The following is an 8,118-nucleotide window of genomic DNA, read 5'->3' on the forward strand; positions in this document are numbered from 1 at the left end:
TGACCCCAAGCATACTTCCAAAGTTGTGGCAAAATGGCTTAAGGACAACAAAGTTAAGGTATTGGAGTGGCCATCGCAAAGCCTTGACCTCAATCCTATAGAACATTTGTGGGCAGAACTGAAAAAGTGTGTGCGAGCAAGGAGGCCTACAAACCTGACTCAGTTACACCAGCTGTCAGGAGGAATGGGACAAAATTCACCCAACTTATTGTGGGAAGCTTGTGGAAGGCTACCCGAAACGTTTGACCCAAGTTAAACAATTTAAAGGAAATGGTACCAAATTCTAATTGAGTGTATGTAAACTGCTGACCCACTGGGAATGTGATGAAAGAAATAAAAGCTGAAATAAATAATTCTCTCAACTATTATTCTGACATTTCACATTCTTAAAATAAAGTGGTGATCCTAACTGACCTAAAAACAAGGAATTTTTACTTGGATTAAATGTCAGGAATTGTGAAAAACTGAGTTTAAATGTATTTATTTGGCTAAGGTGTATGTAAACTTCCGACTTCAACTGTATGTCAACAGGACATTCCTGTCAGAGGTATTATTCATGATGAGAGCCAAGGTATCTTCACATATGAGCTATCATATTTTTCAGTTTTCATTTATAGCGAGGCTGGCTGGGCCCAGATAACAGGGGAGCTGCCTAGAGGGCAGACACAACAACTGCAGGAAGTAATGCAGCCTCATCATAACGTCCAGCAGGAGACGTGTCAGAGGTATTTTTTATCAATATGGCAGAAATACCTTTCAACACCTACAGAGGGTACATACATCTTATTGATAGATTATGATACCTATACAGCATTTTGGAGTTGGCTGTTATTATGTAAACAGTAACCTATAGCTACTATTATTACAAATATGCCAAATCACAATCTAATTTAGACCAAATCACAACAACCACATAGCAACACCGCTCTACAGTGTACCTACACTACTGCAATCACAACAAAGAGATTGACTACAAGTGTGAACCACACAAACAGACCATGACTGGCGAGGGGAGGGGGTGAAGGGAATAAGGACCATCCCTAATAGCCTTTAAAAGCTGTATCGAAATGGATTGCCTTCAACAGAAAGACCATGCACGGACGCATTGTTTAAGTACCATTAGTCCACAGGGTAGCCTATGCGCGTACATTGCCAATTATTTTCTCACTCATTTCTTCATATAATCCACAATGATGCACTCTGAAGGAAATGTGGATGTAATTGGCTCGAGCGCCGGTTTATTTTCCGCGGAGCTAAACTGTATCGGTGCAACAGCCTGGATAGTCTATATGTCATATGGTGCATATTTAATAAAGTGAGCAATATACTTTGGATCTGCTGTATTTATTATCGGGACCATGGTAGAATTTCAGAGAACCGTACTTACATTCTTACATCAGAAGTGTTATCCTTTACCATCTTCATGCGGCGACTTGGTTGTTGTTGATCAGAAGGAAACTCATTATTCTGTACCAACCTGCATGTGTTTTTTATTCGTTTTCATTGAGTTGGCCTATTACCAAGTATTATTGTGCAAAACCTTCAAACAACCTTCAAATGCATCAGGCCTATACTGTAATAAACGCAATATTCCCTCACAAAATAATACATCAGCCACAGGTGCATATTTCTGTACCACCTTGCTTTTTATTGCAAATACACAGGCACTAAAGGTGTGACAACTAATCCACTCATTATATACCTGCAAAGGGAGAATGTCTGTTCATCCTCGTTGAAACAGAAAACAAAAACGCATTGACCCAAGAATCAAAACACTCCTCGTCCACTCAGCACCATCTATGAAAAATGATACTTCCAAAAATACTTGACACTGATATCTGCAAAAGTATAATAAATCGAAAAAATGAAAGAAACACAAAAAGAAACAAACCTGTGATCAGTGAGCTGCAAGAAAAGTTTCAAGTTAAAACGTCATCAGGTTTAAAAATGACTCCTTTAAAGAAAAGAGGACCAAAATAAAAGCAAAGGCTTGGTCAGTGAGCACCGAGACACCAAAATCACAAAACTCGTATAAACAACACTGCAAAATACAAAGCAAAGCATAGCAACAGCAAAAGTCGACAGAAACAAAAAAATAAAAATGTTTGAAAACCACCAGTAAAACCACATTAGAAAAATATTAGACTGACAACCCGCTTGGTTGAAAAACCAGTTTCATGATTTCACAAGACTGCAAGCACGAATCTCCAGTGCCCGATGCAAACCGTTACCCATCTCGGTACACATGATTCAGAATCACTGCATGCTAAAAACTTGAAGCCTGGATGGAAAAACGCTAAAAACCACCACTTCAAATATCATCTTAAACACCAGCAAAAGGAGGAAAAATAAAAAGAGTAATTAAAAAGACAAAAAATGCTTAGAAAAAGCCATTGGAAATGTACTCACCGAGCGGGAGTAAAATGTTGCAATAAAAATGTGATATGGCACAAAATACAGTATGGCGGTGCAAGCCCGAAATGATGTGCTTTTCTCTAGATCTCAGCCTCCGGTTCTGTCATGTGACTCAGAATCAGCCCGACATCCAGCAATGAGCGACTAGCGAAGAACAGCTGAAGCCGAATACTCTCCGAACGGCTCGCCGCTCTCCAAAAGTAAAAGAGGTAGTCCTTATCATTCTACAGTTATGACTGAGCTGGTTGTGTTTTTTCTTCTAGATTTTTTTTTCTTTTTAAAGATGCAGCGCTCACTGGATGTCAGAGCCTACGTAACATCAATGCTGTTCTTTCAACTTCTGGTTGCTTCCTTCACTACCTAGCAGTCATTTGGACGTGATTGTTGCTGTATCCCAGCGATTTGTAATGCCAAGTAGGTCTACTGTATGATATTGGCTATTTTCGTTTGGTATAAGCCACTCTTGTAACAAGTGTACCAAGAGTGGCTTGCAGAGTTTGCACAGATAAAGGAGCATACGGCAATGTTAATCAGACTAAGCATGCACTGAATGTGAACAGTAGACTTAACTCTTCAGTAACTGAAAATACAATATGCGCTGTCCATGCACTGAAGGCTACTGTTAACATTACTCCTTTCAGTGCATGCTTGCTCAGCATTGCGCTGCAATTTAGCTGTGCACTCTAAATCAGTGTGGCCAATGAAAGCTGTTTGACCATGCAGGTTGAATGTCAATAGTGTGCATGACTATGGTGAGGAAAACCTTATTCACCTATTAGCGTGTTTTGATGTATGTTTTCTTGTCGCATACCTCTGTAAAGGCTACAGTGTAAAGCATGTTATTTTGTTATTAGTGATCTAACATCTCACAACACACTGCTATCCCAAGGGTGGAATTCGTCAGCATTCACAGAAGACTGTTGTGTACCTGCAACAGTCCATCAGATTCAGAACCAGCACATTTACCTAAATACACTACTGGGACATTTAATGTCATTCAATATGACATTCCCAATGTGCTAACTGCTAAGATTACATCATAGAGGCACCTGTCATAGTTTATGTCATTCCTGCTCCAGAGTGAATCTGACTTTTTTCATTAAAATGTACTGTACTCATCAGATTAATGCCTATCGGTGCCTAGTGGTCTTGATGACCTTATAGGAAGTACCATTGGAAGCCTTGGCTCCCAGACCTCTACAGTATGACTCATTAATGGAATGTGGGTGGCAGCAGGTAGTTTGCCTCAAAGCCATATGTGTACATGGCTGTGGTTTGCCACTCAACGGCACATAGTGATCCCACCAGATCATCATGATATCAGAGGCCAGTAGGTGTGCTGATCTAGGATCTAGTCCCCCCTGCCCATGTATTCTTAATCATTGTGATCTAAAAGGCAAAACTGATCCTAAATCAGCACTACTACTCTGATACGTTTGATACATACGAACCCTGATATTTTCTAAATGTCCTTGAGTCCAGTAACAACAAGGAAGATAACAAAATGGAAACCATATCTTTTTAATTTTTTCATGTTAAGATAATACAATAGGTTATGACTTACGCATGGCTGCATTTTTTCCCCCCTTTGCAGCCAATCTTTTTCTTATTACAAAAAGCATACCACCCTGCATCCCACTGCTGGCTTGCTTCCAAAGCTAAGCAGGGTTGGTCCCTGGATGGGAGACCAGATGCTGCTGGAAGTGGTGTTGGAGGGCCAGTAGAAGGTCCCCTTTCCTCTGGTCTAAAACAATATCCCAATGCCCCAGGGCAGTGATTGGGGACATTGCCCTGTGTAGGGTGTCGTCTTTCGGATGGAATGTTAAATGGGTGTCCTTACTCTCTGTGGTCAATAAAAGATCCCATGGCACTTATTGTAAGAGTAGGGGTGTTAACCCAGGTGTCCTGGCTAAATTCCCAATCGGGCCTTCATATGGTCACCTAATCATCCCCAGCTTACATTCGTCCCCCTCCTCACCCCTGTAAATATTCCCCAGGTCATTGCTGTAAATGAGAATGTGTTCTCAGTCAACTTACCTGGTAAAATAAGCGTTATATAAAATACAAAATAAACAAAGCAGTGTGATATTACGATTGTTATTTACATGTGACAGTGCTACAGAGATTTTACATCAACTTTGACATGATTTGATGTACATCACAATAAACAGAATATAAGACATAATGTTTACAATGACAGACCGTTTTTATTCAGGGGTGGCGAAGCCCATTCTTTATCACTTGCTGATGCATCATCCAAAGAGCCCCAAGGTTAAAGGAATGCCCTTTATGAATATCTGAAATAAGATATATCAATAACAGCTTTTATCATTGTGTCACAGCGATATGGTAAGCTTTCCCTACCCACTGTACTGTATATTCCAATATTAGCCAGCCCCGTTATCTAAACCTGGACCCCTTGGTGTTATGAAAAACAACAGGCTTAGTTCAGCTCGATAATGACAATGATCAAAAACAAGGAAACATTTAACAATTTGACCCAAGAACAGATTCATTTGAGTTAAGAGAATACAGTAAATATAGTCAGAAATACAGTAAATATGTCACATCCTTTGAAACCATTTTCCCCGAAAACCATAAAGCACAAAGAAGCCACAGAGACAACCAGGGTCAAAGTTCAATCAACCTTTGGGCCTCTGAACACTCAACATCCTCATCCTCCAAGGGAAACATGAATCAATAAATGTGTGTGCATTACTTAAGGACTGATTCATTGTTCTCAGTGTGCGTATCTAATCAATATAAAATATTCTGTTTAACCGAATGCTTTAACCTCTTTTTAAGTTGTTGTACTGTATGGAGCTTCATACTGAACTGCAATAAAAAAAAATAGAATTGTAAAATGCAGGGAGAATAGTCTTATCTTCTAAAAAAGAGGTACTGTATTCTGGAATTCTACCTTCATATTCCCTGACTAAATGTCAAAATGATCTCTCATAATTTTCAGCAGAGGCCTGCTTAATTTGACTTTCGTTTGATGTTTTATGATTGCCTGTCGTCATTGTTAAGGAAACAAATGCTTCCTGTTTGACTTTCTTTTAAGATTGATTGAGATTCCTCTGTGATGTCTCCCGAGAAGAGATGAAAAAAATGAATCTCTGGATATCACCTGAGGCATTTAAAACATATGCGGTTTGAGATGCCTGAATATACAACTTCCCACTTAATAATTGCCTTTTCGCTTTGAGCAAAACCTGGACATTTTTATTTGCATGGCCTCTCTTATACAGGTGTACATGTTTTGGAAATTAAATGAGCTTGATTGCTATGGTAATAACTAATGTCTCAGCGTCATACAATGTTGTAATCAAATACACTCAAGAGCTAAAGAAACAAATGCACACCATGAGAATCAGTTCGGGAATTTTGAAGTGAAGGTTTAACCCATATTCTAAAATGTATTAATAGCCAAAGCACATGGCACAAGACCCAAAAAATACAATTGATTAAGGTTTATGGCATTTTGAGTTTTATTGCTGGGAATGAGATTGAATTGCTCAGACTTAGACAAGGGACACTGATTCCTTACATGGTCACAGCCCAGTCACGGCTTTGCCAACAGAGTCCAAGCTCCCACTGCGTTGATTAATACACAATATGGACTGAATTCATTTCCACTGTCACAATTATGGATTTAGCGTTTTCTAAATGATAGTTTTGTTATGGACTCCTAGGAAATGTGTAATTGTTGCCAATGGATATTGCACTCAATTCAGAAACAAATGGACTGCACAGACACAACGGTGCTCGGATTAACAAGTCATTATTGGGGATTGGGTTCTTCGCGTGCCGTATTCACACAATTTACAGTCTGAGATGAGCGGATTCTGTTAATTGATATCACAATGGAAAAAGGACCTTTGTGGTGTCAGCACGGCGCCAATGTGCAAACTATTTATTTACCTGTTCAAACAACACAGCATGTGTTAATCAATAATCATATGTGCTCATGCACATCTTAAAGCATGCTCATGCACATCTTAAAGCATGCTCATGCACATCTTAAAGCATGCTCATGCGATAACTGTCCTTTTCTTGCATTCATTTATGTGATTTTTTTTGCGGCAGTAGCAAATACACATTGGTAATATATACACAGAGTTGTTTCTTTCTTTTCAGTCATGAACACATTTTCTCACTTGATGCACACAGACTATGCAGCTATTCATATTTTTTTTTGTAATTTGTTTTCCATTAACCTATATACGCCACATTCCCTTGGCTTCCTCCCCAACTCCCATTAGTTTTAAAGCATGATTTGACTAAATAAGCAAAGGCTTGCCAGCAGCTGCACTCTCTCCAAGCAGGAGTTGGCTGATCTTCTGCTCATCCACACAATGATGCTTATCCTAAATGTTTCTTTCTGGCAGCAATAATAAGGACATTTTGGTCTTTACTTGCCTCGACTTGCTGTTTGCGTCCGTTGTGGTGGCCATAATGGCCCTTGCCCCACAAGGAAAGGCAAACATTAGCACCTTCTAAAGTCTCAGAAATAACCTGTACTCTCTTAGAAAAAAAGGTTTCCAAATGGGTTCTTCGGCTGTCCCCATAGGAGAACCCTTTTTGGTTCCAGTTAGAACCATTTTTGGTTGCAGGTAGAACTCTTTTAGATTCTACATGGAGCCCAATAGGGTTCAACATAGAACAAAGAAGGTTCTACTTGGAACCAAACATTTTTTTTCAAAGGGTTCTCCTATGGGGACAGCCAAAGAACTCTTTTAGGCAACTGACACAGAGAATGAAAATATCCTGTATCCTATAACTTCTCTTGGTGACAGTTACACCATGTGTCCTACCTGAGAAGTCTCTTGAACATATTTACTATTAAACACACGTCTTACTGAATCTTCAATGCAGCCAAACATGGAGGGATGGAGGCGTGTTGGGTACAGTGTGTCCATGTCTGGCAAAATGGGTTTAGCAATGAAATATTACAGTTTTTTTTTGATTGCTTAAGCACGATTTTCATAACAGGGCCCGTGTTTTCAAAACACTACACACAATTAGCACAACCACACACCCAATTAGCAAAACACCATAGATCCTTTGCAAAATTAAACACTCTTGTAAAAACTATACACTTCTTTTTAAAAACCACACTTTGTTACCATATGAAACACACACGTTTCACATTACTATACTCTGTTTGCATGAGTTACACCTTGCTGTGATAAACCTAAAACACTTTTAGCACTTCTACTTCCCTATGATTAGAGTAGGCTACTATCAACAAAGTACAAATATAATGTAAATTCACCAAACACTACACAAGACCAATGTTGCAGACTGAAGAAACTAATTTATTTCTCAACATGCCCAAAATGTTGACATGGAGATTCATAATACTGTAACCAAACGACACTTTACGTATTGTAAGTTCAAAAACAAAAAAAAACTAGACATTGTCTCTTCGCCTAGCTGGATCTGGCCAGAGAATTTCATCAACATCGCAGGCAATGTTGTCATTAGCAAGACACCTTGGAAAGAAACGTCTTGAATGACGAATCCATCCTTGCATTGCTGCTACCTCCATCTGGTCACAGGCCTCCTCCATGGCTTGGATGAGGGGTACCTCAGCCTGGAGATGGAGATCATATACCTTCCACCGCCATGCAGAGAAAAACTATTCTATAGGGTTGAGGAATGGAGAGTATGGTGGAAGATATAGGACGGTGAAATGTG

General features: G+C 39.4%; 1 protein-coding gene across 3 annotated transcripts in view; it reads right to left on the reverse strand.

Moving 5' to 3' along the window:
• LOC110489868 (RNA-binding Raly-like protein) overlaps window positions 1–2,924 on the reverse strand; it is a 156,761-nt gene extending 153,837 nt beyond the window's left edge. Inside the window, exon 1 of one of the 3 annotated variants that reach the window (XM_021562820.2) lies at window positions 1,703–2,924. The gene's annotated coding sequence lies outside the window, so the exon portion shown is untranslated. The remainder of the gene's footprint in view (window positions 1–1,702) is intronic. The other 2 variants (XM_021562821.2, XM_036944133.1) reach the window with 2 other exon arrangements.
• Between the last annotated feature and the right edge of the window lie 5,194 nt (window positions 2,925–8,118).

The sequence above is a fragment of the Oncorhynchus mykiss genome, chromosome 15, assembly GCF_013265735.2.
Source record: "Oncorhynchus mykiss isolate Arlee chromosome 15, USDA_OmykA_1.1, whole genome shotgun sequence".
NCBI classification, from domain to species: Eukaryota; Metazoa; Chordata; class Actinopteri; order Salmoniformes; family Salmonidae; genus Oncorhynchus; species Oncorhynchus mykiss.